Raw genomic sequence first — 21,438 nt, 5'->3', positions numbered from 1 at the left:
AAAACTGCCTGTGGGTCTTTCAAGGCTACAGAGCCTGTTTTTCTCACTGTGGGCTTTTAACCTCCGATTCAGGGTTCTTTCCCCCACTGGCCACAGACACAATGACTCTCTTGTGTTCAAACTTGGTAGCCCAGAGAAAGGTCTTGGAACAGTCAGAATTAGATACTCAGCATGAACTCTGTCAAATATATCAGGACTCAAGCCCTTCAATTTCTCTACACCACAAGTCAGCCAGCTTTCTCCATGAAGGGAGATAGTAACTATTTCAGGCTCTGCAGGCCACATAGGCCCTGTTTTAACTATTCCCCTCTCCTGCTATAGTGGGAAAACAGCCAGAAACAACATGTAAACAAATGGGAGTGCCTAGGTGCCAACTGAACTCTATGGACACTACAATATGGATTACATACGATGTTCACACGCATCCAACATCATTCTTTATTTTTTAGCCATCAAAAATGCAAAACCATTCTTAGCTTGGGGGTTAAAGCAAAATGACCTGCAGGCCAGACTCCCCCTTTGGTTGTAGCTTGTTGATCCCTGCTCTGAAGGAAATCTTCTGTGGAACTAGACTCTGGGGGATTAACCTCCCCTTTGCAGGTACCAGGCACTTATGTCTGAGTCAACCTATCTGGTGTCCATATTCATTGTATGCCATCAGTTTGGGGCAAGTACCTCTCAACGGCCCTTTTAAGTGTTCACAAGGCAGAGAAGGTATTTTTTTTAAACCACATCAGCTAACTATCCTTAAAATGTTTATAGAACAGAGATAGATTCACAGACACAGAGAGCAGACTTGTAATTACCAAGTGTGAGGGGAGGGAGAGAGAAACTAGTTTAGGGTTAACATATACACACTGCTATAAATAAAATAGATAACCAACAAGGGCTTGTATAGCACAGGGAACTATATTAAATATCTTATAACCTACATGGAATCAGTTCAGTTCAGTTGCTCAGTCATGTCTGACTCTTTGCGACCTCATGGACTGCAGTATGCCAGGCCTCCCTGAGTTTACTCAAACTCATGTTCATTGAGTCAGTGATGCCATCCAACCATCTCAACCCCCTTCTCCTCCTGCCTTCAATCTTTCCCAGCATGAGAGTCTTTTCAAATGAGTCAGTTCTTCGCATCAGGTGGCCAAAGTATTGGAGCTTCAGCTTCAGCATCAGTCCTTCCAATGAACATTTAGGACTGATTTCCTTTAGGATGGACTGGTTGGATCTCCTTGCAGTCCAAGTGACCCTCAAGAGTCTTCTCCAACATCACAGTTCAAAAGCATCAATTCTTCGGCACTCAGCTTTTTTTATAGTTCAACTCTCTCATCCATACATGACTACTGGAAAAAGCATAGCTTTGACTAGATGGACCTTTGTTGGCAAAATAATGCCTCTATGTCTCTGCTTTTGAATATGCTGTCTAGGTTGGTCATAACTTTTCTTCCAAGGAGTAAGCGTCTTTTAATTTCATGGTTGCAGTCACCAGCTGCAGTGATTTTGGAGTCCAAAATAATGAAGTCTGACACTGTTTCCACTGTTTCCCCATCTATTTCCCATGAAGTGATGGGACCGGATGCCATGATCTTCATTTTCTGAATGTTGAGCTTTAAGCCAACTTTTTCACTCTCCTCTTTCGCTCTCATCAAGAGGCTCTTTAGTTCTTCTTCACTTTCTGCCATAAGGGAGGTGTCACCTCTGCATATCTGAGGTTATTGATATTTCTCCCAGCAATCTTGATTCCAGCTTGTGCTTCTTCCAGCCCAGCATTTCTCATGATGTACTCTGCATATAAATTAAATAAGCAGGGTGACAATATACAGCCTTGACATACTCCTTTTCCTATTTGGAGCCAGTCTGTTGTTCCATGTCTAGTTCTAACTGTTGCTTCTTGACCTGCATATAGGTTTCTCAAGAGGCAGGTCAGGTGGTCTAGTATTCCCATCTCTTTCAGAACGTTCCACAGTTTATTGTGATCCACACAGTCAAAGGCTTTGGCATAGTCAATAGAGCAGAAATAGGTGTTTTTCTGGAACTCTCTTGCTTTTTCCATGATCCAGTGGATGTTGGCAATTTGATCTCTGGTTCTCTGCCTTTCCTAAAACCAGCTTGAACATCTGGGAGTTCACAGTTCATGTATTGCTAAAGCCTGGCTTGGAGAATTTTGAGCATTACTTTACTAGCATGTGAGATGAGTGCAACTGTGCGGTAGTTTGAGCATTCTTTGGCATTGCCTTTCTTTGGGATTGGAATGAAAACTGACCTTTTCCAGTCCTGTGGCCACTGCTGAGTTTTCCAAATTTGCTGGCATATTGAGTGCAGCACTTTCACAGCATCATCTTTCAGGATTTGAAATAGCTCCACTGGAATTCCATCACCTCCACTAGCTGTGTTCATAGTGATGCTTTCTAAGGCCCACTTGACTGCACATTCAAGGATGTCTGGCTCTAGGTGAGTGATCACCCATTATGATTATCTGGGTCATGAAGATCTTTTTTACATAGTTCTGTGTATTCTTGCCACCTCTTCTTAATATCTTCTGCATCTGTTAGGTCCATACCATTTCTGTCTTTTATTGAGCCCATCTTTGCGTGAAATGTTCCCTTGGTATCTCTAATTTTCTTGAAGAGATCTCTAGTCTTTCCCATTATATTGTTTTCCTCTATTTCTTTGCATTGATTGCTGAGGAGGTTTTCTTATCTCTCCTTGCTAGTCTTTGGAACTCTGCATTCAGATGCTTCTATCTTTCCTTATTCTCCACTTAGATGACCACAAACTCTCCCTTTATTTTCCATAGACCATGAGACTACTTTTCTGAGAATGTGATATGGATTAATAGAGACCACAGAGCTGAGTTCTTGGGCTTAATCAATGGTCCTTTTTTATTTGGACATTTGTAGATGCATGTGAAGTTAGAAGAAATAATTTAAACTATTAAGTCCAAAATTAAGTCAAAATGGATCACAGATCTAGAGGTAAACCACAAAACTGTTAAACTGCTAAAGATAACAAAGGAGAAAATCTGATGACCTTGGGTTTGGCAATGACCGTTTTAGAAACAGCACCAAAGGCATGATCCATCAATGAAATAATTGCCAAGCAGGATTTCATTCAAACTAAAGGTTTCTGCTCCGTGAAAGACACTGTAAGAGAATGAGAAGACAAGCTGTAGACTGGGGGGCTTCCTTGGTGGTCCAGTGGTTAAGAATTGCCTTGCAATACAGAGGACACAGGTTCTATCCTGGGTCTGGGAAGATCCCACGTGCTGTGGGGCAACTAAACCCATGTGCCACAACTACTGAGCCTGCGCACCGCAACTACTAAAGCCCATGACCTAGAGTCTGTGCTCCATAACAAGAGAGGCCATTGCAACGAGAAAGCTGCACAGCAACTGGAGAGTAGCCCCTGCTCTCCATAACTAGAGAACCCCAGAGGGCAGCAATGAAGACACAGCACAGTCAAAAATAAAGGACTATTTTTAAAAGCTATAGACTGGGAGGAAATATTTGCTGAAGACACATCTGATAAAGAGCTGTTCTCCAAATGTACAAAGTCTTAAAACTCAACAATAAAACAAACAACCTGGTTAAAAAATAGGCCAAAGACCTTAACAGACACCTCACTAGAGAAGACATATGTATGTCAAACAAGCATATGAAAGGATGCTCCACATCACATCATCACAGGGAAATGCAAATTAAAAGAAGAAAATACTATTATACAGCTATCAGAATGGCCAAAATCCAGAAACTGACAACATCAAATGCTGGCATGGATGTGGAAAAACAGTAACTCTCATTTATAGCTGATGAGAATGCAAAATGACACAGCCACTTTGGAAGACAGTTTGGCAGTTTCTTAGAAAACTAAACATAGTCTTAGTATATGATCCAGCAATCACACTCTTTGGTATTTACCCAAAGGAGTTGAAAGCTTATGTCCATACAAAATCCTGCACATGGATGTTTATAGCAGCTTTATCCATAACTGCCAAACCCTTGGAAGCAACCAAAATATCCTTTAGCAGTTCAATGGACAACTTAAGTGCAGGATATACAGACAGTGGAATATTATTCAGTGGTGAAAAAAAGAGCCATCGAGCCATGCAGAAATATGGCAGAAACTTAAATGCATATTGATAAGTGAATGAAACCAATCTGAAAAGGCTACACATGGTTTAATTCCACTTTTATGATGTGACAAATACAAAGCTATGTCAACAGTAAAAAGATCAGTGGTTGCCAGCTATTGGGGGAGGGGAACGATGAACCAGCAGAGCACAGAGGAGTTTTAGGGCAGTAACCACTGTATATGCTACTATAATACTGGAGTCATGCCATTACACATTTGTCCAAACCTATGGAAATGCAGTCTCTCTCTCCCTTCCCCTCTCTCTCCCTTATCAGAGTATACCTAGGGTTTCCTAGCACTGTTTCTCTCATATATTTCAGAATTTTCTTTCTTTTCTTAGTTATATTTGTTTCTTTATGCTCAGAGCCATCCCTCCACAAACCCTAAATTTCCATGTCCTCAGTTCAAGCCAGACCCAGAGAATTCTGATTCTCCTCTGAATCCTGATTCTTAGGTCCTATGACAGAGGATCTGGCTGCCATAGCTTGTCATTCTCTAATAGTCAGTGGTGGCCAGTGGCTGGCAGGGACAAGAAGGCACTTGTCATAGAGAACTGATATGACTGTCACCCTTGTGGTGTGGATCTTCATGGGCAGGTCAAATCTACCATAAGCAGTCTACAAAAAGCCAGAGCCTAATCGGGTCATTATGTGGCATTTTGTTAAACCATGATACTCTCTCCTCTAGTGGATTTAGACATTGAATCTCAAGTTGCAATGAGGACAGATTTGCATTACATCTTACAGTGATGAAACACACATAGAAACATTGTAGTTACATTAGTCTTAGAATCTACCTTTACCTAGTTTGGGCCTTTGGGACAGTGGCAAGGATAGAGCGAAATGAGGTTAGGACGGCCCTACAATGTATTCTGCTGCTGCTGCTGCTGCTGCTAAGTTGCATCAGTTGTGTTCAACTCTACGTGACCCCATAGATGGCAGCCCACCAGGCTCCTCTGTCCCTGTGTATTCTAACCCTCTATATTATTGCCAATCCATGTTTAGCCCACAAATTCTAGGACATCTTTGGACGAGGTTGGGGTAGTCCAGCTTCATCCACTTTCTTACAATTTGTAAAAGAATAGAAATAGAGCTGGAGGAGGGCATCCAGAAACATTTGCTTCCTACTGACTAAGCTGTTATCCATGTATGAGTTTCCCAAATAAATAGATATAATGATGATGATGATGATGATGATAGTAATAATGGTGACAAGGAGCAAAGTGGACTAGATTCTGAAGTGGTCAGTATAAAACCACACTGACTGGTACTGCTGTGTAATATGGTTTGGTATTAGGTAGAAGTGGCTTCATTGAAGAAGTGACAGGCTTCTATAAATCATGGGTATGCTATATATATATATATATGTATATATATGTGTGTATATGTGTATATATATATATATGGACCAGTCTCTGGCTTCCTTTATATCATAAAAATGAAACAAAGACACTGAGAACTGATCACGAATTCAAACTCCAAGTAAAATTAATGTCAGTAAAAGTTTCTGGGCCTCTTCATTTTCTTTCCTAATATATGGATGAAAACATTTTTAGCGAGAGCTGCCAATTTTTAAAATTTGGTCTACTGGTATATGGGTAAAAAATATTACTTCTTATTCATTTTAATTTCCAGGTTCTATTTTTGGCCCTAATTTATATATTTTGACAAGAGAAATTTGTGTCTCAATTGGGGGAATTAAGTAATTTTAATTTGATGGGACCCTAGGGAAGAAGACACTGCAGGTGAATGATATTTTTTCAGAGTGTAGTTATCAGTGTTTATCTAAAAAGAAATGAGAAAATCAATCTTTTCTCTACAAGTAAATGGAAATAGATTTTGGTTGTATAATGAGGGTCAGGCAAAATGCTTTTGGGTATAGATAGATGTAGGTGTTATTAGTTAAAATTGAGTCTTTCTTTTCAGTGTTTGCTATTTGGGAAGCTCAATAATAGCCCAATTATATCCCAAAGGGGAAGGCACAGTAAATTTCATTCCAGTTGGATATTCTAAGTTCACTGCTGACTTTTAAAAGTAAAGGCTCTGGATTATTTTCTTTTCTGGTTCAGTTACTCAAAATAATCACATAATTTTCCCATTTTTATGGTTACAGTATAGTTCCTTGGATAATAATTACTAAAATCACAAAATGGAAAAAAAAATCCCAAAGTGGTGGGGAAAGTCTGCTTAACTCATAAGCCCGCAGAAGGTTTAAATCCTGCCCTCCCTGAAACAAATAGGTCAATATCTTCCTTCTTCAACATATCTGCTGCTGCTGCTAAGTCGCTTCAGTCGTGTCCAACTCTGTGCGACCCCAGAGACGGCTCCCCCGTCCCTGGGATTCTCCAGGCAAGAACACTGGAGTGGGTTGCCATTTCCTTCTCCAATGCAGGAAAGTGAAAAGTGAAACTGAAGTCACTCAGTCGTATCCTACTCTTCGCGACCCCATGGACTGCAGCCTATCAGGCTCCTCCGTCCATGGGATTTTCCAGGCAAGAATACTGGAGTGGGTTGCCATTTCCTTCTCCAGGGGATCTTCCCCACTCAGGGACTGAACCCATGTCTTCTGCATTGGCAGGTGATTCTTTACCACTGAGCCCACAGGGAAGCCCTAGAAACCCAACAGAATCTTTCCATCTGTGGAGAAGTTACCTCAGTGCTTAACATAAATGCACATTCTTAGGAATGGGCAGCGAAACTCCAGGTATCTCTAACTACAACATCCATGTCTACCACTGAGATGGAAAGAACTGGTTTAAATGTGTTTCTTTTACACAGTTAGGGTGGAATAACATTCTCTGGAAACCTCCAAAGAAAAGATCTGATATTTCAAAGTTCTAAAAAGTTTGTCTTCTGCTGAGTCCATCCATAAAGAACAACCTGGAAGCAATATGCCTACATTAACCAAGAAGTCAATGTTTATACCATGTGATGGAGCCCCTCTGCCCTCAGTATTCCCAGGATGCCAGAGCCTCAGTCAACAGCAAAGCAAACAGTAAGTGTCTGCACAGCTGCTCACTGTGAACAGCTGTGCTAACGAGGAAGCTGCTAAGCGTCAAAATGGCAAGTGCAAGGAAGGCATGTGCTCTCTGAAAAGCAAAGGCCTTTGAAATTCCCTGTACTGACTGAGCCCACATTTTGGGCAATGTAAGTGTGCCCAAATCTCAGAATTGTAAGATTCATAGAATCTTAGGATTGCCAGATACCCTAAAATTAACATAAGCAAGTTAACAGTTGCTGGACGCTTGGGCTGGATAACTAGTATTAACAGCACATGGGCATGCAGGATACTTTGGGGGTGATGAAAATGTTTTAAAAGTAAACTGTGGTGGTAGTTGCTCTGTTCTGTAAACTTATGAAAAATTCAAAGTAGACATACAGATGGCCAACAGGCATATGCAAAGATGCTAAATATTGTTAATTATTAGAGATGCAAACCAAACCTACAATGAGGTATCACATCACCTCTCTCAGAATGGCCATCATTAAAAAGTCTACAAACAATAAATGCTGTAGAGGATGTGGAGAAAAGGGAACCCTCCTACAATATTGGTGAGAATATAAATTGATGTAGCCACTATGAAAAGTAGTATGAAGGTTCCCTAAAAAAACTAAAAACAGAGTTACCATATGATCCTGCAATCCCAACCCTGGGCATTTATTTCTGGAGAAAACCTATTTTGAAAAGATACATGCACCCCAATGTTCAGAGCAGCACTATTTACAGAAGCCAAGACATGGAAACAACCTAAATGTCCACTGACAGATAAATGGATAAAGAAGATGTGGTCCATATATGCAATGGAATAGTACTCTGCCATAAAAAGAATGAAATGGTGCCATTTGCTGCAACATGGATTGACCTAGAGATGTGTAAGTCAGCAATCCCACTGCTGGGCATACACACTGAGGAAACCAGAATTGAAAGAGACACGTGTACCCCAATGTTCATCCCAGCACTGTTTATAATAGCCAGGACATGGAAACAACCTAGATGTTCATCAGCAGATGAATGGATAAGAAAGCTGTGGTACATATACACAATGGAGTATTACTCAGCCATTGAAAAGAATACATTTGAATCAATTCTAATGAGGTGGATGAAACTGGAGCCGATTATACAGAGTGAAGTAAGCCAGAAAGAAAAACACCAGTACAGTGTACTAACACATATATATGGGATTTTGAAAGATGGTAATGATGACCCTGTATGCGAAACAGCAAAAGAGACACAGATGTATAGAACAGTCTTTTGGACTCTGTGGGAGAGAGAGAGGGTGGGATGATTTAGGAGAATGGCATTGAAACATGTATAATATCACATATGAAATGAATCACCAGTCCAGGTTCGATGCAGGATACAAGATGCTTGGGGCTGGTGCACGGGGATGACCCAGAGAGATGGTATGGGGAGGGAGGAGGGAGGGGGGTTCAGGATGGGGAACACGTGTATACCTGTGACGGATTCATGTTGATGTATGGCAAAACCAATACAATATTGTAAAGTAATTAACTTCTAATTAAAATAAATAAATTTATATTTAAAAAAAGTAAGTCAAAAAGAGAAGGACAAATATCATATAACACTTATATGCGGAACCTAAAAATATTATATAAATGAACTTATCTACCAAACAGAAAGAAACTCATAGAAAACAAACTGATGATTACCAAAGTGGGGAAGGGGGAGGAGGGATAAATTTGGAGCTTGGGATTAACAGATACATACTATATATAAAATAGATAACTAAAAATGACCTGTTATATAGCACAGAGAATTGTATTCAGTATCTTGTAATAACCTATCGTGGAAAAGAATCTGAAAACTGCATAAAACTAAATCACTTTGCAGTATACCAGAAAATAACAAAACATTATAAAACAACTATATTTCAGTAAAAAAAAAAAAAAAAAGGAATGCTTGGAGGTACTAAGCAAGGGATAATGATTATTTTTTTTTATTTTTATTTTTACTTTATTTTACAATACTGTATTGGTTTTGCCATACATTGACAGGAATCCACCACGGGTGTACATGCGTTCCCAAACATGAACCCCCCTCCCACCTCCCTCCCCATACCATGTCTCTGGGTCATCCCCATGCACCAGCCCCAAGCATGCTGTATCCTGCATCGGACATAGACTGGTGATTCGATTCTTACATGATAGTATACATGTTTCAATGTCATTCTCCCAAATCATCTCACCCTCTCCCTCTTAGTCCAAAAGTCCACTCTACACATCTGTGTCTCTTTTGCTGTCTTGCATACAGGGTCATCATTACCATCTTTCTAAATTCCATATATATGTGTTAGTATACTGTATTGGTGTTTTTCTTTCTGGCTTACTTCACTCTGTATAATCAGCTCCAGTTTCATCCATCTCATTAGAACTGATTCAAATGTATTCTTTTTAATGGCTGAGTAATACTCCATTGTGTATATGTACCACAGCTTTCTTATCCATTCATCTGCTCATGGACATCCAGGTTGTTTCCATGTCCTGGCTATTATAAACAGTGCTGCAATGAACAAGCAACTTATGCAGCTCAACTCCAGAAAAATAAACGACCCAATCAAAAAATGGGCCAAAGAACTAAATAGACATTTCTCCAAAGAAGACATACGGATGGCTAACAAACACGTGAAAAGATGCTCAACATCACTCATTATTAGAGAAATGCAAATCAAGACCACAATGAGGTACCATTTTACACCAGTCAGAATGGCTGCGATCCAAAAGTCTACAAGCAATAAATGCTGGAGAGGGTGTGGAGAAAAGGGAACCCTCTTACAATGTTGGTGGGAATGCAAACTAGTACAGCCACTATGAAAAACAGTGTGGAGATTCCTTAAAAAATTGCAAATAGAACTGCCTTATGACCCAGCAATCCCACTGCTGGGCATACACACTGAGGAAACCAGAATAGAAAGAGACACATGTACCCCAATGTTCATCGCAGCACTGTTTATAATAGCCAAGACAGGGATAATGATTATTAACAGAAGTAGTTAAAGGCAGTCTATATAGTTAGACAACTCAAAGTTACAAAATTTCTCTACAGCCCCTCTTATTGCCTACTATTATAATCATGGCAGGTTAAGCTGTACACGAGTAATAAAATAACCCTAAAATCTCAGTGATCTATTGCAACAGAAGTTAACTTTTTGCTGCCATCACAGTCTGATGATGGTTGGTTGGAGGTGGGTGGGGGGAGCCCTCCTTGTTGGCTCTTGTCAGAGAAAAAGGAACTGAGTAGATTACATAGGAAGGTTTATATCCAAGCAAGTACTATGAATTATTCTCCCTACAACTCATTGTTCAGAACCCAGCCATATGTCTTCAAATAGCCATAAGGGAGACTGTAACCAGAAAGTGATTTGCTTAAAAGAGCATTTTCTTTACCAGTTTTACACCTACTACTAGAAACTGGTGAGTTTTATGTTTTGTCTCAGTAAGATAACCTTGTTTGTATCTGTTCTACTCAAATGTCACAATCACAGCTATGTCTCAATGTTCCTCAATATTGAGAATATTCTTTCAATCAATATTCACAAGTCTGTCCCTATAAGGTTGGTGTATGGTCTCTGCCCCTTTTCATACTGGAAGGTGCAATCTATTTCAGTTCAGTCTTTATTGACTGATTCTCCTGGTGCTCATTACAGGATGTACAACTGCCTACCTCGCACCCTGCACATTGCTGAATGTCCCGTTTCTCTGTCTCTCTGAGTCACTTTATTGCTGTTCATATTCATTGATTCTACTGTTAGTTGAAAATTCAAAATCTAATTCTACATCTATATATTATATATTCCCAACAGAAATGTAACCCCAAAATATCTGAGCATGTTCATAGAGCTGTATTTGTAATCAGCAAAAACTGGAAGCCATGCAAAGGCCCATCAACACTAGAATGGATAAACTGTGGAATATTGACACAATGGAATACCATCTGGCAATGAGAATAACTGATCAACAACTATGCACAACAACATGGATGAGGGACTTCCCTGGTGGTCCAGAGGTTAAGAATCTGCCTTGCAATGCAGGGGATGCAAGTTCAATCTCTGGTCAGGGAACTAAGATCCCCCATGCCACGGAGCAATGAAGCCTGTGCACTACAACTACAAGAGCCCATGGGCTACAAATACTGAGCCCTCTTACTGCAACTACAGAGTCCGAGTGCCCACAACAAAAGATCTGCGTGATGTAATGAAGACCTCACATTCAGCAACACAGACTCAACATTACCCAGTATCTGGTGACTTCTTTACTTTTTCATTTATTAGGAACTCTTTCATGTACAAGGTAAACTTAGGCCTTGAAAGATATTTTTACTGAAAGTTCAGTTATTTTTACATCTTCCATATGAGAGCAGAAAATTGTATGTAACTGGTATTCAAATAAAGAAAGGTTAGAATTGTGAACTAAAAAAAAAAAAAAATGGATGAAACTTAACCCACACAATGGGGAACAAAAGAAGCCATGAAGAAAGGACATATGGTGTGATTCCATTTATATAAAATTCAAGAACTTGCAAAGTCAGTCTAGAGTATGAGAAGTCAAGAGAAGTGTTGCCTTTGAGCAGTCACTTGCATGGGGTATAAGGTGGAGGTTGATGGAGGCTGGTAATGTTCCTTTCCTTTATCCGGATGCCAGTTACATGGAAGTCATGGAAGTTTGTTCAAATTTGTTTTCAGCTGAATGGTTAGGATTTATGCAATTTTATGCATATGTGCTGTTTCAGTAAGTAATTTTGAAAAAAAAAAAACTCAGCATCTATGCTACCATGCTTAACATTTTGCTTCAATGAATTCTTACCACATGCTCCTTAAGTGCAAGGATTTAGTTTGATTCATCTGCCTCTCCAAAGCACATAGTATGTATCTAATTAATTTTTGTAAAATAGAACATAAAACTATTCCCTTCTTCTTGGGTCAGCCCACCATAGCTTGTGTGTATGCTTAGCCGCTCAGTTGTGTTCAGCTCTTTGCGACCCCATAGACTGCAGCCCACCAGGCTCCTCCGTCCATGGGATTCTCCAGGCAAGAGTACTGGAGTGGGTTGCCATGCCCTCCTCCAGGGGATCATCCCAATCCAGGGACTGAACCCATGTCTCTTATGTCTACTGCATTGGCAGGGGGCTACTTTACCACTAGCACCACCTGGGAAGTTCCATCACAGCTCACTACTAGAGAAATCAATTAGATTCAGTTTCATTTGATTCAATATCTAACTGTTAAGCTGTCCAATAACTTGCAACCTAACAAAGAACTATATAATGAAAATAAAATCATAATAGTATCATAACAATAACTGACTTGAGTGCTGGCTTAATGCCAGGCACTGAATTGAAAACTTATAAAAATTATATGTTATAGTTTTATTCTCATTTTACAGATGAGAAAACTGAGGTTCACAAATTCTCAGCCCAAGTTCAGTTCAGTTCAGTCACTCAGTCATGTCCGACTCTTTGCGACCCCATGACCACAGCACACCAGGCCTCCCTGTCCATTACCAACTCCCGGAGTTTATCCACTCATGTCCACTGAAGTCGGTGATACTATCCAACCATCTTATCCTCTGTAGTCCTCTTCTTCTCCCACCTTCAATCTTTCCCAGCATCAGGGTCTTTTCCAATGAGTCAGCTCGTTGCATCAGGTGGCCAAAGTATTGGAGTTTCAGCCTTAGCATCAGTCCTTCCAATGAATACTCAGGACTGATTTCCTTTAGGATGGATTGGTTGGATCTCCTTGCAGTCCAAGGGACTCTCAAGAGTCTTCTCCAACACCACACTTCAAAAGCATCAATTCTTCAGTGCTCAGCTTTCTTTATAGTCCAATTCTCACATGCATACATGACTACTGGAAAAGCCATAGCTTTGACAAGATGGACCTTTGTTGACAAAGTAATGTCTCTGCTTTTGAATATGTTGTCTAGGTTGGTCATAACTTTCCTTCCAAGGAGCAAGCATCTTTTAATTTCACAGCTGTACTCACCATCTGCAGTGATTTTGGAGTCCAGAAAAACAAAGTCAGCCACTGTTTCCCCATCTATTTGCCATGAAGTGATCGGACCAGATGCCATGATCTTAGTTTTCTGAATGCTGAGCTTGAAGCCAACTTTTTCACTGTCCTCTTTCACCTTCATCAAGAGGCTCTTTAGTTCTTCTTCGCTTTCTGCCATAAGGGTGGTGTCATCTGCATATCTGAGGTTATTGATATTTCTCCTGGCAATCTTGATTCCAGCTTGTTCTTCTTCCAGCCCAGTGTTTCTCATGATGTACTCTGCATATAAGTTAAATAAGCAGGGTGACAGTATACAGCCTTGACGTACTGCTTTTCCTATTTGGAACCACTAGGCCTATGTTAAAGGACTCACCTGATTAGTACAAGCCCACTCAGGATACTGTCCCTTTTAATTAATTCAAGATAACTGAGTAGGTGCCTTACCTTATTTACATGTCCAAACCTTTTTACCTTTGCCATGTGATGTCAGCTAGTCATGGGACTGAGATCCCATTATGTTCACAACTCTCACCCATTCTCCAAAAGGGGGGCGGGGTTATTCATGACACGTACACCAGGCTCCCGGAATCTTGGGGCCATTTTAGAATTCTGTATACCACTGAAGTGAAGTGAAAGTCACTCAGTCGTGTCCAACTCTTTATGATCATGGACTATACAACCCATGGAATTCTCCAAGCCAGAATACTGGAGTGGGTAGCCTTTCCCTTCTCCAGGGGATCTTCCCAACCCAGGGATTGAACCCAGGTCTCCTGCATTGCAGGCCAATACCTTACCAGCTGAGCCACAAGCTGCCTTATTTAAGTACAGGCATGATGGATATTAGGAAAGAAGATGCTGCAATATCCAATACCAATTCAACCTGGAATCACCTCCCATGGTGAGAGTTGGGTAACAAGGGCATGAAGGCCAAGAGAAAGCCTGTGTTCTGGAATGATGGTACCACCGCTCACCTGGCCCTCACATGTCCACTGCGTACTAAGAGAGACAGTGGTCAAAGTGCAGGAGTGGGTCACAGCATCTGCTCTACAGGTCTCCCTGTGTTTTATATCACCTGCTCTCAGAAGCAATGCAACAATCCAGGAGCCTGCAAGTGGTTTTAGAACCATGTGGCACAGATGCAATAAATGCCCTGCTCTCTATCCCTGAAAGCTGCCCCTGAAGGAGAGAGTTCCTGGCTGACCAACAACTTTCCTCCTTGAGCACTTGCATCTCACTTCTACGTTTGAGCACTCTGACAGTAGAGGAGCCCACTCAGGCACCACAGCCTAACACAGATCTGCAGGGGAGCTGATGGGTTCAGAGAAAATCTGCTACAAGGAATGGAGCTGATCTCATCATCCAATAGGACCACGTGAGGTGTGCTCCACACTGGTCCTCAGAAGCCCCGCCCTCAATGGCATTGAGTCCAAGTTGCTCACCTGGCAGTAACCTGACCATGAGTTCACCCCGTGCTGGCTCTTCTTCCTTCTCAGTCTCATATCCGCCTTTCCTCATTCATACTCTCTGGGAGTACCTCCCAAATAATTCCTAGCATCCAAGCCTTTGTCTGCCCCGGGGGATGGGGAGATAAATTGAGACATCCTTTCCCTTCCTTATGCCTCATATTTAACTAATACCCAATCTCCTAATTTCTCCCTGCATCTCTAACAATCTCCCATCATTACATGTGCACCATTCATTGCTAGGATGAATGCATTAACCACCTTCCAATCTTCCTCTCCCTCGGTTGCTTGCACCCATCCTTCCTTTGGCTGCACCCATGCTCTTTCTAAACTGCAAAGGTAGTCTTATTAGTTTTCTTGCTCACAATTCTTGCCCCAAATTCTTCTTGGTCTAATAGTTAGAATCTAACTTCCTTAGAGAAATATACAAAGTGATTCATTCATTTATTCAAGGAGTAGGTAGTGAGTGTCCCTTGTGCCAGACACACTGCAAATGCTGGTGATGAAAGAGCAAACATGACCTTCCCTTAGTGGAGTTTAGTTTTGAGGGACGGACATGAAACAAACACCCACAGGAGTAAATATCTAAGGACTGTGGTATGAAGTGGTATGAAGGACAAAGGCAAGATTTCAGAGCTGCACTGCCCCATATAGTAGCTATGGGACCCATGCGACTCTTTAAATTACAATCAACTGAAATTAAAAATTCAGTCCTTCGGTCTCACTAACCACATTTCAAGTGCTCATTAGTCACATGTGATGCATCGGATGGAGCATATACAGAACATTTCCATCATCACAGAAAGTTCTACTTGTCAGTGCTGCTAAAGGCTATCTGAATGAGTTATGACTTGGGGGGACCTATGAGTCAGAAGGGAACCCCACAAAGAAAAGGCACTAGAGTTGCGTATCAAGGGACGGTAGGAACTGGCCAGGTTTGGGGGCATGAGGGGAGGAGGTGGTGAAGAGCATGGAGAATCCACACAGCAGAGGGACTCTGATGATGGAGTGCAGATGGAAATACAGACAAAGGCTGGACAGTAAGGTAGGAGCCAGGGAGGGAGGGTCTGTGCAGGCTATCGCATGGATTTTGAACTTTATCCCAAGAGCAACATGAAGACCCAATTTTAAAGCATGGCCAAGTTCTCGTTTTTTAAAGGCCACTTACTCTCTGTGCTTATGCAGGAATGAGAAAAGACCATAAAGGTTCTTTTGCTGGTGTATTTTCTTAATATTGCATTTTCAAATATATATTGATATATAGGTTAAATCTACTCACTTTAACTACAAGGACCCCATTGCATGAATAAACCACAGTTGGTGTACATTTTAAAAATATACAAAGCAATACACTGTGTTAAGGTGCTATTTGGAAAAGTAAAAGCATACACTCATTTAAACAATATACACCATCATCAGCGAAAAGAGGAAGGAAAAAAGGATTGGGGGAGGGGAGATTTCATCCCATTTATACTATTTCTTTTAAAAGAGATCTGGGGACTTCCCTGGTGGTCCAGTGGTTAAGAATTCACCTTGCAATGCAGGGATGTGGGTTCAATTACTGGTCGGGGAACTAAGATTCCACATGCCACGGGGGTCCACACACCACAACTTCTGAGTTTGTGTGCCACAACTAGAGAGTCCATGCACTGCAACAAAAGAAGAAACATACACATATGTATATGTATAACTGAATCACTTCACTGTACACCTGAAAATAGCACAGTTTTGTAAATCATCTATGCTTCATTAGAGATCTGAACCAACAAATGAAAAATGTAAAATCTCTGTGAATCTCTCTCTCTAAAAGACTGGGAACTTATATTTTTTTCTAGGTTATTTACATAAATGTCTCACAGTACGGAGAGTATCACAATGGTTCAGGCAAGAGTTGATGGGTACTGAGACGAGGATGCTGAAACTAGAAAGGGGAAGAAAGTGGGTGGATCCCAAAAGCAGAGGGCACAGAACATAACGCATTGAATGCAAAATGGCAGGAAGGAAGGAGACGGCAAGAACGAATTTCAGATTTGTGGGATGACAACTGGTCAGATGGCAAGGCCACGACTCTAGACTCCTGATACTGGAGAAATTCCAGAAGGGGATGGAGGCGGTGAGAAAGACTGATGATTGACTTTTGGAAATGTAAGGTTTCTAATCCCTCTGAAATAGCTCCATTAAGATGACAGGTGTCAGATGGCAGCATGAATTTGGATCTTAACAGAAAGATCAAAGCTGGAGCTATAAATGTGGGAGTTATTAGACAGATAAATACATCTTAGGTTAGGATGAAATACTATAGAGAAAACATATGGTAAAACTAATTAGGGATGATTGAAATGATATAGGATTACTTCTCTATTGCTCCAGCCATACTACTGAATACTTTATTCTACAGTGAATAACATTAAAAAAATTATACTATTGAGAGTACTAATTATTAGTTCCTAACTCTTAGAATCAATCTGTAGATAAAGGTTCTCAAATATGTAAATTGGCCATTTAAAGCAGGTAAAGGATTCTTTTCTTTTGGATTTGAATATTGGCTCTGCCACTTATATGCTGCATAATTTATGATGAATTGCTTTATTACTGTGATGCCCTATGTCTTCATCTATGAAGTGCACATGACCAGAGTATCCCTTTTCCACAACTCCATATAGTCATTCTCAATAAACCAACATAATAATAATATCAGTGATAATAAACTTATTTTATTGCCTTGTGGAATGATATCAGTAGAAAATATCTACCAAACATATATGAGCCATTCATATATACAAGAGAGATTTCTAGATGGGATATCAAGTGCAATCACAGAAATATTATTTTTGTAAGCCTTAAAGTGATCAGGTTTTCATCATTTAATATTTAAATGCCAAACTACTAACATTTTGCAAACAACACTATTTTAACCCTGAAGTAAGCAATGGTATTCATGCAGAATTTTTTAATATGAAAAATTCCTTATAAAAAGAGCAACTCTACTGCTCAGAGCAAAAACCATACTCTTGTTGCCAGTTGCTTTTACTGCTAAGATGACATCATTGGCAGCATGGTGGTTAAGGTCGCTTTTTTTGAATGATGCTGGAACACTCCATGCCCCTTGCTCCAACGTGAGATTACTCCTGTGTCGTGGACATTAGAGACTCACACAATAGGAACTGTACTTTGGAATGCAGCATTTGGACTGCCTGAGATAAAATGTGGGAGGCAACCATAAATGTCCATAACCTCTAAGTTATTAACAGTAACAGACCCACTTTTTTTTTTTTTGGATGCACCGTGTGGCTTGTGGGATCTTAGTTCTCTGACCAGGGATTGAACCCGGGCCCCCACTAGTGAAAGTACAGAGTCCTAACCCCTGGACCTCCAGGAAAGTCCAAAAGTACAGCTGTTCCTATGAATCTCTCCATTTTATTTGTTTGCAAAGTGATTTTCACAAAACTCAGAATATCACATTTATTGGGCACACTTATTTCATTTCACTTGAAATTATCTTTTGTTCTCCTGTTGACCTATGAAGAAAACGATACCCACGCATGGTGTCTGATTTTAAAGGTCCATAGAAAACCATACAGGATAAGTAAGTATCATAAGATGAATGAGCAAATTTTTAAATAATTTAATTATTTCCTCTTCAAGAGCTCCGATTTATTCTTTTTGTGCCATTCTACACTTTCTTATTGATCAGAATTTTTACAGATAAAGACTTGCTCTCTCCTTTGAAAATACCAAAAAGACTTTTATTTTTTGGCCATGCCACATGGCACACAGGATCTTAGTTGCCCAACCAGGGATCAAACTCATGCCCCCTGCGGTGGAAGCATGGAGTCTCAACCACTGGACCGCCAGAGAAATCTGTTAAAAACACCAAAAAGACTTTGATGGAGCCGCTGCATCTATATCATAGAGCGCCCCAGGCACACATCCAACTGGACTCTTAGGGATGTCATCTCAAGCTGTTTCCCAGTCATTCGTTCCTCCCCATTGCAGCGGTTCTCTGTCCGTGTGTGTGTGTATCCTAGGCTGTGTTCTTGATAAAGGACCCTGAGACAAGTAACATTAGGCAGGCATTCCCGGGAAGCGGGGGTCAGCAAAGTGGAGAAGGGCAACAGGAAAGGGGAGGAAGCCACTGGGCAGGGGGAGCCTGCTGTGGGCAATGGTCTCATTCCAGCTGAAGACTACTGAAGATGGGCTAGAATCTGCCCCAGAGCTGTCCCGGAGGGGCCAGGCAGCAACCATGTTCATCTTGTCAGTCAACAGTTGCAGCTGGTCCTAGGGTCTCAACTGTGCAGCCCACACGGCCTGCCCAAAGCGTGACCAAGTCTGCTTCCACAGCCAGAGCAGCTCTCAAGTCTACACTTTCTGGAAAGCCTTTGGGAGGTGGACCAGTTTCCTGCTGTCGCCACCTTGAAAGTGAAAGTGTTAGTTGCTCAGTCGTGTTCAACCCTTCGTGACTCCGTGGACTGGAGCCCACCAGGCTCCTCTGTCTGTGGAATTCTTCAGGTCAGAATACTGGAGTGGGTTGCCATTTCCTTCTCCCAGGGATCTTCCCAACCCAGGGATCAAACCCGGGTCTCCTGCATTGTAGGCAGAGTCTTTACTGTCTGAGCCACCAGGGAGCCCTCACCACCTTACTGGTCTAAAATAACACACCTTTACTAGCTCATGTTGGCAAGCAGAAGTTTAAAATGTGTTGGTAGAGCTGTATCCCTCCTGGCAACTTTGGGAAGAAACCTTCTCCTCACCTTCCTGAGCTTCTAGAAGCCACCTGCCTTCCTCTTCTATCTTCAAAGTCAACAGCATAACATCTCCACCCTCGGCTTCTGTCGCTGTATCTCCTTCTCTGACTCTGCCTCTCCTTACTATCTTGTAAGGAGTTTGGTGATTATGTCAAACCACACAGAGAATCCAGGATAATCCACTCAAGATTATTAACTCTGGGCGTGCCTGGTGGTCCAGGGGCTAAGTCTCCACATTCCCAATGCATGGGGTCCAGGTTCCACTCCTGGTTGGAGAACTAGATTTCATGTGCTGCAACTAAGATCCCATGCAGCCAAATAAATATTTAAAAAAAATAAAACCTGAAAAGTCTCTTTTTCTGTGTAAGGCAACATGTTCACAGGTTCTGGGGAGTAGGACAAGGCCATCTCCAAGGACCCACTGTTCCATGACTATGGCAGGAGATGGGAGAGGCACTGACAGTTTCTTTCTAACCTGTGGCAGGCCTCAGCAAAATCCATGTGGTTAATTAGTCTTCAAACACTTTATGGAAAGAAAAAGTAGGTGCTGCATAAATAACTGCTCCTTTTATTCAACTAATAAAGATGGATGCTCTTTGTTGCAAAACCCTAATGCACATAATATCAAGGGAGACATCAAGTTGTTACTTTAGCATTAGAGTTAACAGGTTTGGAGGCCCAGGATCACAGAGGAAAAGAGAATGCCTGAATTCCGATTTCTTGTCAGTTTCATGAGGGAACAAAAAGCCTTAAGACAATCTCATCTTATTTTAGGCACCCATCTAATTTCAAGAAGTTTCATCAAAAGAAAAAAAAAATGCATCTTCCTGGGGAACATTTGCTGTTCTGTTTATGAAAACAAAACCAGCAAGCATCCACACAGGTGCTGGGAAATACACAGAGATTAAAATCAGAGTAAAGATTTTGCCTGTCATGGTGGACTTCTGCAAGAGGAATCAATAGCTTCAAAATCAAGAAAACCTAGTATTTGCCAAAAAGAATCAGGCTGAATAAAAGAGGAGGGGAAGAAACCCTATAAGACTTGTTCTTCCTCTCTCTTTTTAAATGGTGATCTGAGAATTATTTCCATCTTCTTGTTGTTTCAGAATAATTTATTGAGTAATTTACTTCTAGAATAACTTACTGAATACCTCAGATGAATGCAGGTCTCATGTCAGATGTGGAAATTCTGGGGTGAATAAGAATTGGGTTCCATCCTCAAGTGGATCCCTCCACTTTGGGTGAATACAGGCAACCCAACAATACAGTACATTGTGATACTTCCTACTTTTGGAAGACTGAACTCTCTGTCCCTAATTCTTCACTCAGTTTCAGGCACATTATATATATCCACATCGTTATCAGATCTTCCTGAAGGACACATTACTTCTCTGACCCCTTGACTTTGGGTCTGGCTAAGTGATTTGCTTTGGACAAGAGGATGTGTGGAGACTACCAGAGGCTTGAAATGTGTTTGCTCTACTAAGCTTGTCCTTCTTTAAGTCTGGTGCACTGCCATGAGAAGTACGTGCCCCACGTGGACACTGGCCTTCATCCTGGGCCCCTAAATGGAACGTGTTAAGTTCACCACACGCTCTGGGTAACCTCTGATCCATAGAAGAAGAGGCAAGTCAAACAGAACCGAATTCACCCTGGAGTCTGGAACCTGAAATCTAGATTCTAGAGCCCAGACCCTGGAGCTTGGATACCAGCCTAACCCTGTGTAGATGCAGCAAACCCACAGATCTGTGAGCTCGAGAATAAATGACTATCGCTTAAAATATCTGAGCACTGTTTGCTATGAAGCATTATTGTATCAGGCAAGTGCTGACTGATACACTGTTATGGAAGTTGGGGACCGAGAGCCCAGTAAGTAGAAGAGGGGAAAATTAATGCTCAATACTTAGAGGGTCAAAGAGGTAGGGGAGAAACAACAAAAAGAAGGCCAAAAATGGAACAGACAACAAGCAATCTTCCCATGATAACAGCTGCCTTTTTAATGAGCAGAGGATGGCTTCCAAGTGCCACGCCGCCCTGAGCACTGCTGTTGTGAAAGTCAAGAGGTAGTTGTAAGTCCTGCCCCTAGAGCCTCAGT

This window comes from Capra hircus (assembly GCF_001704415.2).
Source record: "Capra hircus breed San Clemente chromosome X unlocalized genomic scaffold, ASM170441v1, whole genome shotgun sequence".
Lineage (NCBI taxonomy): Eukaryota > Metazoa > Chordata > Mammalia > Artiodactyla > Bovidae > Capra > Capra hircus.
Note: the sequence above shows the minus strand (reverse complement) of the source record.